A 12,918-nucleotide genomic window follows, 5' to 3' on the forward strand; every position below is an offset into this window, starting at 1 on the left:
CATCACACTTTGTCTCCATTCTTCAGGCATCTTCTCACTCGCTAAGATCCTGTTGAATAATCTAGTCAGAAAATCTACCGCTGCCTCTCCTAGACACTTCCACACCTCCACAGGTATATCATCAGGACCAACTGCTTTTCCACTCGTCATCCTCTTCAATGCCTTCCTCACTTCACTTTTACTAATTTTTGCAACATTGTGGTCTACAATAGTCACCTCTTCTACCCTTGCCTCTCTTTAATTTTCCACATTCATCAGCTCTTCAAAGTATTCTTTCCATCTTCCCATCACTCTTCTAGCATCAGTCAATATATTTCCCTCTCTGTCCTTAATCACCCAGACCTGTTGTACATCCTTTCCATCTTTATCTCTCTGTTTCACCAACCTGTATAGATCATTCTCACCCTCCTTATTATCCAACCGAGCATACAAGTCATCATAAGCCCTTTGTTTTGCCTTTGCTACCTCTATCTTTACCATTTGCCGCATCTCCCTGACCTCCTGTCTGTTCTCTTCAGTCCTCTCAGTATCCCACTTCTTCTTCGCTAACCGCTTTCTCTATATACACTCCTGCACTTCCTCATTCCACCACCAAGTCTCCTTATCTACTTCCCTTCCAGATGACACACCAAGTACTCTTCTACCTGTCTCCCTGATAACACTAGCTGTAGTTGTCCAATCATCTGGAAGCTCACCCTGACCACCCAGAGCCTTTCTCAACTCCTCCCTGAAAACCATGCAACACTCCTCCCTTTTCAGCTTCCACCACTTTGTCCTCTGCTCTGCCTTTGTCCTCCTCATCTTCCTTGTCACCAGAGTCCTACAAACCACCATCCTATGCTGTCTGGTTACACTCTCACCTACAACTACTTAGAAGTCACTGAACTCTTTCAGGTTACCTCGTCTATACAAGATGTAGTCTACCTGCGTGCTCCTACCTCCGCTCTTATAAGTGTCCCTATGTTCCTGTTTTTTCTGGAAAAAGGTATTCACTACAGCCATTTCCATCCCTTTTGCAAAATCTACCACCATCTGTCCCTCTGCATTCCTTTCCTGGATACCAAATCTGCCCATCACTTCTTCATCCCCTCTATTGCCTTCACCAACATGTCCATTGAAGTCTGCACCAATTATCACTCTCTCATTTCTGGGAATATTCTGCATCACTTCATCTAACTCATTCCAGAACTTCTCCTTCTCTTCAGATTTCCATCCCACCTCCAGGGCATAGCCACTAACAACATTGAGCATTACACCTTCAATTTCCAGTTTCAGACTCATAAGTCTATCTGACATTCTTTTCACCTCTAGGACGTTCCTTACGAACTCCTCCTTCAAGATAACTCCTACTCCATTTCTCTTCTTGTCAGTACCATAATAGTACAACTTAAAGCCTGCTCCTAAGCTTCTAGCCTTACTACCTTTCCACCTGGTCTCCTGGACACACAGTACATCCACCTTCCTTCTCTGCATCATGTCGACCAACTCTCTACCTTTTCCTTTCATAGTTCCAATATTCAAAGTCCCTACTCTCAGTCCCAGACTCTTTCCTTTCCTCCTCTCTCTCTGCTTCCGAACACGCACTCCTCATCTTGTTCTTGTTCTTGTTCTTGTTCTTGTTCTTGTTCTTGTTCTTGTTCTTGTTCTTGTTCTTGTTCTTCGACCCACAGTAGCCCAATTTCCATTAGTACCCTGTAGGTCATCAGTACTAATGGCGGTCATTGTTATCCCGGTCCGCGACTGATCCGGTTTGGTATGGTTTTGGTTGACTCGCATGTTTGGTTTTGGCAAAAGTTTTACGCCGAATGCCCTTCCTGACGCAACCCTCTGCATTTATCCGGGCTTGGGACCGGCACAGGGAGACACTGCTCCATGCCCCCCCAAGGCAGGCTTGGAGAGACATAGGCCAGTGCCGCCCTGTGGCTGCATTGTACTGGGGTCAATACCATGATGGATTTTCACACACAGATCGGGTCCATCTGCATCCTCCAAAACAACAAAGAAGGACCCACCACCAGAACCAGCCCCCGGCAACGTCCACATGAGCCTCAGTAAATGTGATCTGACAGGTTTCACTCTTTTGTTTAGCTTTACCTTTACACATTCCAGTCCAGGTAATCCCAATTAGTTGCTCTTTTGTTCCAATTAACAACGCCCTTTAGCATATCAACCCCCCTTCCACCTAGTGTCTGCGCATCAATTCTTCCACTAAAAGCGACCACAGTCTAGGTCCTCCAAGAAACCTTGCAGTTATATTCGGAAACACACCATAGGTGATTAGAACTGAAGAAGCCTCTTGGATGAGGGGTGAAAGTCTTCAAATGAAGAAATCCAAGTCCTGCTGCCAAGACAAGAAGATTTCTCCTCCACAAACAATACTTACACATTCGACTGATACATGATAGATCATCTGACAGTATATCATGGGGCCTGAAAGTACAGTGGGGAGAACTGCAGTATTTGATACACGGCTGTTTTTTCACCTTTCCCCACTTGCAATGCATGGAGAGGTTTGTAATTCTTATCATAGGTACTCTTCAACTGTGAGTGACGGAATCTAAAACAAAAACTCAGAAAAACATGTATGACAACTTGTATGATTTTCAAGTAATTAATTTGCCTTTTATTCTATGACATAAGTACTTGATAAATCAGAAAAGCAGAACTTAGTATTTGGTATAGACAACTTTTTTTTGGTAATTACATAGATCAGACATTTCCTGTAGTTCTTGATGAGTTTTGCACACACTGCAGCAGGCATTTAGCCCCACTCCACACAGATCTTTTCCAGATCTTTCAGGTTTTGGGGTAGTGGCTGGACGATATGGACTCTCAGCTCCCTCCAAAGAATTTCTATTGGGTTCAGGTTCGGAGACTGGCTAGCCCACTCCAGGACCTTGAGATGCTTCCTATGGAGCCACTCCTTAGTTGCCCTGGCTGTGTGCATTGTCATGCTTGCCATCCATCCTCCCCTCAATATGGTGCAGTCGTCCCGTCCCCTTTGCAGAAAAGCATCCCCAAAGAATGATGTTTCCAACTCCATTCTTCACAGTTAGGATGGTGTTCTTTGGGTTGTACTCATCCTTCTTCTTCCTCCAAACACGGCGAGTGGAGTTGAGACCAAAAAGCTCTATTTTTGTCTCCTCAGACCACATGACCATCTTCCATTCCTCCTATGGATCATCCAGATGGCCATTGGCAAACTTTCGACGGGCCTGGACATGTGGTGGCTTGAGCAGGGGGGACCTTGCATGTGCTGTAGGATTTTAATCCATGATGTTGAAGTGTGTTACTAATGGTTTTCTTTGAGACTGTAGTCCCAGCTCTCTTCAGGTCATTGACCAGGTCCAGCTGTGTTGTTCTGGGCTGATCCCTCACCGTCCTCATGATCATTGATGCCCTGCGAGGTGAGATCTTGCATGGAGCTCCAGGCCGAGGGAGATTGACCGTCATTTTAACTTCTTCCATTTTCTAATACTTGTCCCAACAGTTGTCGTCTTCTCACCAAGCTGCTTGCCAATTGTCCTGTACCCCATCCCAGCCTTGTGCAGTTCAATTACAATTACAGAACAACTTTATCCGTGATGTCCTTACACAGCTATCTGGTCTTGGCCATTGAAGAGAGGTTGGAGTTTGTTTGATCAAGTATCTCAAATAAGAGGTATCTTTTATACAGGTAATGAGTTCAAACTGGTGCAGTTAATTCAGGTAATGAATGGACAACAGGAGGGCTTCTTAAAGAAGAACTAATAGGTCTGTAAGAGATGCAATTCTTACTGGTTGATAGGTGATCAAATACTTGTCATGCAATAAAAATGCAAATTAATTACTTGAAAATCATACAACGTGTTTTTCTGGATTTTTGTTTTAGATTCTGTCACACACAGTTGAGGAGTACCTATGATAAAAATTACAGACCTGTCCATGCTTAGCAAGTGGGAAAAGCAGAAAAAAAAGCAGTGTATCAAATACTTGGTCTCCCCACTGTATGTAAATATTTGAAACTTCCGACACAAATAGCACTTCTATCTTAGTTTGTGTGAAATTTATGTGATGTAGCTGCAACGCCACGCAATGACTGGCTGTCAAGAGAGCCTTGCTGTATTTCAACCGAATAGATGCTGTTTGAATACTTTGGCAGTATGCATTGGCCTGATTTTGTTTAAGCAGTTTTGATTTTGATTGTGTAACTGGGTGCACTGCATTTGTGTCCTGGCAATGCGCCAATCATCAAGCAATTTACAGTCCTGTGCGAGAGTCAATAAATAAGATACTAGTCAACAATTCTATATTGAAAAAATAACTGGGGATTTATGGTATATCGGGTCTCATTTGTCCATACTGAGTCTGGATCTTAGAATAGATTTCTTTTTGCATGGTCATTCAACAATTTTGTAAAGATACACATATAAACATCAGTCTTGTTACTAATGTATACCAAACAAATGAGAGTTTGAAGAAAGCAAATTGAAATGTATACAGTATATAACATTATATAGCTTCTTTGTCCCATTATTTTTTATGATCACCAGCATCCATTTTACATTTTATTTTCAGTGTTACTTAATGAATGTTTATACACAGTGTGTTCTTAGAATCCAAATGATTGAAAGGATGAAAAGGGACAGTTAGGATTTATAGCTTCATCAATATAAATGTATATTTTCAGTTTTCCTTCATTCCTGACTTTGAAATTCACAAAATTTCCACTTGATGTCCACATTCCTAGAATTACAACAGTTTTATTTGAAACCACTTAATATAACAGAATGCATGAAACATCTATTGATCAATGCCACTGTAAATCCACAAGGTTATAATCATTCCTTCACTCGACTTGTTTTTTGTTCCCAAAGATGTTTCAGCTATCATCGAGAGACTATTTTACCTCTACTAGACAGAAGGGAACCTTTTGGTGTATAATTGCAAGGATCGGGGTTGGGCCTTTGTCCAAGTTGGGATGACTTGTTAGGTTAATGAATAAGTTGTTCTGAAGAACTATTAAATTTGGTTGATGTGTTAATGTGTTGCATGTGTTTCATTTGGGTTCGCATGGGTTTGAATTCCAAATGTTATAGGGACTCATATGAGGTAAAATCTGAATAAGTAATTGTTTGGCAAATGCCTAGATTCTGTACAACAAAAGAAACATTTTTAGTTAAATTGAGCTTTGGCTTGGATGATAATGGCTGGGGCTCAATTTTGGATGTCTCTTGATGATTTGCAGTTGCCAGATGGATCTGGAACTTTTGTGTTGATCTGTCTTCAGACAGAACCCAGCATGCCATTATATATGGGCGGAAGCTCAGAGATGTCAGAGATGGTTTTTCCAGTTTCACAAAGATGGCTTATATGACTCCTTTTTTCCATCCACTTGTATTCTCTGACCAGAAATATCTTCAGAGGAGTGGCCTTTGGTGTGTACTCCTAACCTAAGGAGGTGGCTTTCCTTTGTTGGGCCATCCATTTGTGCAGAGGTTGTTTTGTCTCTCCAAAATAGAGGTCAGCGCAATGCTCATTGCCCTTGTCCAAATACATCACACTCTTGAACTTGTGTCTGGGTGTTCTGTCCTTGGGGTGCATGAGTCTTTGCTTTTGGGTGTTGAGGGGTTTGAAATGTACCAGTACTGGTAGTTAGTTTTTGTTGAAAAATCTTGCTGAGCTTTTCCAAAATAAGAGCAACATAGGGTATTTCAACATGTTGGACTTCTTTTTTTACTTACCTTCAGCAGTTGTCAGAATGTTTTTGGCCTGATGGTAGAGTTATGATTACCCCTAGTTTGTGTTCAAGGGGGTGGTGTGAGAGTCAAACAAGTATTGTTTGGTGTGCAATGGTGTTTTGTAGATCTTCATGTCCAAGCTTCTGTTCAACTTAATAAGTATAGAGCTGTCGGAAAAATGTGATTTATTAGTTTGTTGAAATGTCTTCAATAGAAAAAAACAACTTCAGTTCTCATAACAACATTTGGAAATTATTAAGGAGAACCTTTATAGACATACTGCAATTACTTTAACAAATATTATAGGTTGTCATTCTTCTCAACTTTTCACTTTTGCAACTACTGCAATCGTACCCAACAAAAGACTTCCAATGTGTAGTTGGAAAAATATGCCCAGGCTTCTTCCACTCCATCTCTTTATCTGTACCTATAAAATATGGATTATCAATATTTTCATTCCTGTAATATTACTTTAATGGTGATAGGATAGGGTAAGTTAGGATGGAACTCTATTGATCCATTGGGAGACTGCCTCAGAGAAATTAATGAGTGTTTGTCTGTTCTCATCTTTTTAGTACATGTAATGAAGGTATAATCTTGTAATTAGTGCATTAATATGCCATCAACTTTGCTTTAAGACAAGATGACCCATGGATGTAATATAAGATGTAGCAACTGTTCTAAGGAGGGCCCTGCATTGATTCTTATGAAAAGCTTCCCAGTATAGCAAAACAACAACAACGAACAACAAAAGACACAGCTATGAGAACAAATAGTTGGTAACTGTGTTTCGTCATTGGGGTTTTGGTACCTACAGATTTTCCACAGCTGATTAAACCTTTGGCCATCTAAATGAATAAGACATCATTTGAAACTTGCAAATATAATTGGGCCATAAAGTAGGTAAAAATAATTATTCAAATTTTTATAGCTGCCTTTCCATGAGAGACATATTTGAAGTCATTATTAAATAGAGGCAATTAGACAGAAAGAATGATGATAAAGTTTTTATATTGACTGTTTACTCTGCATATACAATACACTCAATTCTTAAACATGTTAAGAAGTTGTCTAATTCTGTCACGTGCTGGACCAAGCAAGATTGTTGGCTGTGAAAGCTGGTTATTGGTTATGAGCTATGGACCTAAAGCAAAGCAAATTTGCCATATGAAACATGACTCTGAAGGCAAGAATCCTGTGTATACTGTGGTGGAACTGTGGTGTTGTTACACATGAAATATTCACAATACATTCTGTTCCTTCAAGCTTTTTATATTTTGTGAAAGAATGTGACGCAAGACATGTATTGTATTTGATGTGGTATTTTTAAGAGGCTGTTAAATAACTTTATCACCACATGTAGCTTGTCAAAAATCTCTTAATACAGTTTTGTAATGTATAATATTCTGTGTTAGTGTATGTATGTATAACATGAATGTAAGTTACACTGTTGCCCTGTCTGAGGCGAATGTAGTTTATGGCAACTATAAAGGATACTTAATTCTCAATTAATTCTCAACTTCTTTATTTACCCTGCTGCATCACCCTTTTTGGCTCAGGGGCCACATTGACTTTTAAAATTTGACAGACGGGCTGGGTCAGCACAGAATACGATACATATGAAAAAACACATTTGTAAAAGGTACATATCAGACTCATCTGACATTTGCTTTGAAAATAAAAAAAAAAACAGCTTGGTTTTGATGTCTCTGGCGTTTGCTGGCATTTCATGGACAAACCGGTTTTTCCCTTGTAGCTTCACGTCCAGCTCATTCATGTGTGTCAGTATGTTCACAGTAAAGGCTATTTTCAACCTTTTTTTGAGCCGCAGCACATTTTTTATATTTACAAAATCCTGGGGCAAACCACCAACCAAAATGACACAAAATGACACTAACACAGTACATGTAATACAAATGGTTAATAATATAGTTTTTAATGTATTTATACTCAATGTTAAACCTGGGGCTGTTTCGATGAACATACTTTGGATATCCTGGCAGTAATGGTAGAAAGACACACACGAAGCTTTTGCTCAAGCTTTACAAGCCGGCAGTATTAATGTTTCTGCCAAAGTGTGGGACTTTTTTGATTTAGCTACGAGTTCAAAAACAAGGTTGCTAGCTTTGAGGGCTCTCTCGTTTACCTGTGTGGTTTTTCTCCAAAAAAATGCCTGTTTCTCATTAATTGTACGTAAGCGCACAAAATAGTCCTTCGGCTTGTTTTGAACGGAAGGGTGTTTCGTTTGGAGATGGCGTTTAAGCTTGCCTGGCAGCATGGCGGTATTGGATACCTTCTCACCACACACCAAGCGTAGCGGAGTTGGTGCCGTTGCATCCCCAGCACTGTTCCCTCAAAGCTGCTTGTTTGCGCAATTGCGCCATGCTCCAGCGTTCTCCGCACACAGCAAATCTATGCTGCGCACAAAAAAAAATCTGACATGAACTGTAAATAAGATAAATGTTTAATTTATTTACAGTTCAGCTTTGTTGTGCATGGAGAACGCTGGGGCAGTGCGTGATTGCGCAAACGCGCGGCTTAGAGGGAACAGTGATCCCCAGTAAAAGTGAATCCAAATGAAAGATAGCTTTCGCTTTATTACCTCGAGCAAACGTTTTTCTTTTGTCCATCTCTATTACTGTCACTCGCTCGTCTAACTGTGATCCCAAACTGCCACTGTCGTCCAGCACTAACTCTAACATTGACCTCTACGTCTATGAGTCACAGACGTGACGCTCAATGATCTCTCATGGCACACTAGTGTGCCGCGGCACAGTAGTTGAAAATCACAGGGCTAAATCACAAAACTGGCCTGTGCCATGAAATAATCTCCTGTTTGAGCTCCCACATTCCATTGATCCACTCATTCAAAGCAAATATGAATTCTGTACCGATCTCTGGCAGGCCGGATTAAAAAGACCAGCAGGCCGGATGTGGCTCGCGGGCTGCAGTTTGCCAATCCCTGCCTTAGACCAAGCATAAGTTGCCTGGTCTCATTGACAAATAATAATTTATCACTTATGGGGAAATTCATTTTGTGCAATGAACCCATGATGGATGAAGCATGAGCAGTAGGCTGCCAACCACCAGCAGTTCAGTGTCTTGCTCAACAACATTTCAACACACTAGGAGGAGCCAGGAATGTTTGGTTCCAAAGACAATTGCTCTACCTCCTGCACCACGCCAACTCACTGGCTCGTGCCTCCAGCTGCTATTTACAGCCCAAGAGGCCATTTTTGTAGAATCTTTTGTTACAGACTTATTTAAGGTCTACCCGTATGCTCCTATCTTTGCTTTTATAGGTTACCCCATGTTCCTCCCTCTCTGGAAAAAGTATTCACTGCAGCCATTTGGATCCTTTTTCAAAGTCTACCACTCTGTCTCTCTGTGTTCCTACACTGGATACAAAACCTGTCCATCACCACTGTTGCCTGCACCCACATGTCCATTGAAGTCTGCAACAATTACCAATCTCTCACCTCTGAAGATATTTTTTATAACTTCATCTAACTCACTCCAGAATTTCCCTTTCCTCCTCTAACTCACACAGTGGTGTGGCATAACCACTGAAAACATTGAGCATCACACCATCCAGCTTCATACTCATCACTCTATTCATCTACATAATATTCCTGACAAACTCCTCCTTCAAGATAACTCCTACTCCATTTCTCTTCCTATCGATACCATGATAGTACAACTTAGAACCTGCACCTAAGCTTCTAGCCTTGCTACTTTTCAACCTAGTCTCGTTTACACACAGTATATCATAATAATAATAATAATGATACATGGGATTTTTATAGCGTTCTTCATGACACTCAAAGACGCTTCACAAGTAAAAAACAGAAGGAACAGAACATACACAGAATTATTGGGAAGAAGTCCATGATTGCAGAGTGTGGCAAGGAGCGCCAGTCCAGGGACAAGCTGGAGGAGCTTCGCCGGTGTGCAGCTGAGTGTCGCACTGCTGTGAGGAGGCAAGTGCTGGAGCTAGATGTCGGAGATGGATTTTTGGTGGAGGGAGAGATGGTGGAGCAGAAGGAGCAAGAAGATTGCGGCCGATGGAAATGCCGTCTTGTGAAGCGCCATCGGGATCCGGAGTTTCGAGAGGCTGGCTGGCTGAGCATGTGCATGTATGGAAGAGACAAGGAGAGGCAGCGGAAGAATTTCTGACCAGATTATTCAACAGGATCTTGGAGAGTGAAAAGATGACCGAAGAATTGAGAAGTGTGATGGTGCCCATTTTTAAGAGTAAGGGGGATGTGCAGAATTGCGGTAACTATAGAGAGATAAAGTTGATGAGCCATACAATGAAGTTATGAGAATGAGTAGTGGACACTAGATTGAGAGCAGAAGCCAGCATTTGTGAACAGTAGTATGGCTTCATGCCTAGAAAGAGTACTACAGATGCAGTATTTGCTTTGAGAATGCTAATAGAGAAGTACAGAGAAGGCCAGAGGCAGCTGCATTGTGTTTTTGTAGACCTAGAAAGTATGACAGGGAGCCAAGAGAGGAACTCTGGGATATCTGGAGGATATCTGGAGTGGCAGAGAAGTATGTTAGACTGGTGCAGGACATGTATGCTAGCTGTGAGACAGTGGTGTGGTTAAGAACAGAGAACCTCAGGGTGGATTTGGGACTCCATCAGGGATCAGCTCTTAGCCCCTTCTTGTTTGAAGTGGTGATGGACAGGCTGATAGACAAGGTAAGACAGGAATCTCTGTGGACCATGATGTCTACACATGACATTGTGATCTGAAATAAGAGCAGGGAACAGGTTGAGGAAAATCAAATTATGAACATAAAAGATGCAACTTTGTGTACCATGTAATCTTTCCTGGTGTCTCAATTTCTTTTTGGTTTAAAACTAGGATTAGTTTGATGGTTTGCCACACCTCAGCACCTCCCTCACTAATAAATCATCAACAAAAAAGCATGTAATAGTATATACTACCAAACAACAAAAACAAGGTAAATACTCATTAATCAATGGCCCTGGCAGTTCCTCAATCTGTCTAAAATATACTCTTAACAGCTCTCTCCATCCAGTGAAATTATGCCTTTTTCCTCTCTGATGATGTTTTTCTTCTATATTTATCCAGTTTCCACCTGTCCAGTCAACTGATGTTTTTTTCTTCGCAATATATCTCTATTTATGGTAGGGGTCTCTACGAATGTAGCATCACCTCCAGAAGAATCATGACATTCCCCTAGGTTATGTCGATGACCATAAAGAATGTGTGAAGAAAACACAATGCGAACCAGAGGTGACACCACAACTAAAAAGCACAAAAAGTATACAATTTGGTACATTGGCCAGATGCTCAGGGGAATACATGTAAAGGACAGGGCAGTGTTTCTGCCTCACAGCACAAAGGACCCAGGTTTGATTCTTTTGTGGGACCAGCAATGAGCTGGTGGTGAGAGATGAAATTGGTGATGTATGGTTTCAAGACAGTGAGACTGAGGAAAACACAGGAGGCATAGTTGGAGATATTGATGTTCTCTTTGGGAGTGACGAGGATCACCCAGATTGGGAATGAATTGGTTCAACAGCACATGTTAGATGCTTTGAAAATGAGGTCACACAGGCCAGAGAGGGACAGTGACTATATAGGTAGAAGAATATGGGTATAAGAATACTGAGGATGGAACTGCCTGGCAGGAGGCTTAGAGGTAGACTGAAAAGTAGATTTATATATGTAAAAAGAGATGCTTTTTTGGGCCACAATTAGAGGACAAGATCTAGTACACCATGAACGAGGTCATCACCTTAACCCATCCTTCTGAAAATGTTGCCAAGAGATAATTTTTTGTTGCCTGAAGAGATTAATCTTGGAATACATTGTTTATTGCTCAAATCCCTTGATTTCAGCACTAAATAATTAGAATACTGGCTGTGTCCAGAGAGCAGAGAGGAATCATTAATATATATTTGGTTTGAATGGGTAATGGTGCCTTTGTTTCTCTGTGAAAGGAGTGTTTAGGGTGGAGTTCATCAAATAATGCCCAAGTTTACCAAGTAGTTTTAGCTATGGAAAGTGCAAACACTTTGATGCCTTCTTTATGAGCTTTAACGTTCATTTGTAACTGCAACCAAATGTTTGAATTGAACATTTTTAGCTATGTATCTTTTTATTCATCATAGAAATTTGAAGTGGAAGTTGAATCAAGTTGCCATGATGACTTAGTTATTATCTAATATTTCTCAAAGGACTACCTTACATTTGTCCTGCACAGGAAATATTAGATAAAGCAACCATTAAATAGTAGTAATACTATAACGTCTTGTTTGCTTAGAAAAAGTGGAACAGTGCCCTCTATCTAATGAGGTGTGACACAAAGCAATTTATAGAGAGGAGATTTGCAAAATTCCAGGAACACAACAGGTTGTCACAATAGGTGTCAAAGCCAGTATAAATCCTTTATATTGACACAGACACACTATAAAACTTCAAAATAACCTGTCTGGCAATCCATGTGACATTTAGTTGGAGGTCAATGCCAATAGTCACTGGGCTTTCGAAAGTATAATCTGCTGTTTTTTGTTTTGATTGTACCACAGGTGATAAAGTTATTGGTGTTAAGCTTGCTTGTCAGCTGGTATTGTGATTAAAAAGCCAAAGAAATCAAGGTCTGAGTACAGTGAAGAGGATTATTTATCAAATGTCTGGGTATAATTCTGTTTGGGCTGGAGCAAACCAAAAATAGATAGCTAAAAAAATGAAAAAAAAAATCCCACTTTCCAAATGGCCACATTGTTGAAGCATGTCTGTTCCAAACAACTTTTATGCGACCTTTTTTGGCAATTGAGACCATAAAAAAACAATACAAACGATCTTTTTCTCATTGTAGCCAAGGTCATGTACTGACAGATGTCAATTCTGGCAGTCTGGAAATTGGTGATGGGATTTTCTCTGAAATCAAAAGCAATCAGTGTCCTCTGTTCAAGGCTGCTGCTGGATAATGTAAGTACCTTGGGTAGCATGACAGCAGTGGCACGTTTACGTAATATATAAACTATTTTACTTTCTTTGCACAGGGTGGACTGTAGAGATAATGACTGACTGAATGAATGAGATTATTCTACTGATTTCAAAGAATCGAGCTGACCCAAGACAGTGTTTAGAGCAGTGCAAATTTCACTGCGACTCGCTACTCTTTGTTTCCTCTGCTGACACTATTTCCGGCTCAC

Source organism: Fistularia commersonii, chromosome 12, assembly GCF_037954325.1.
Source record: "Fistularia commersonii isolate RoL2024-O1a breed Wild chromosome 12, RoL_Fcom_v1.0, whole genome shotgun sequence".
Taxonomy (NCBI): Eukaryota; Metazoa; Chordata; class Actinopteri; order Syngnathiformes; family Fistulariidae; genus Fistularia; species Fistularia commersonii.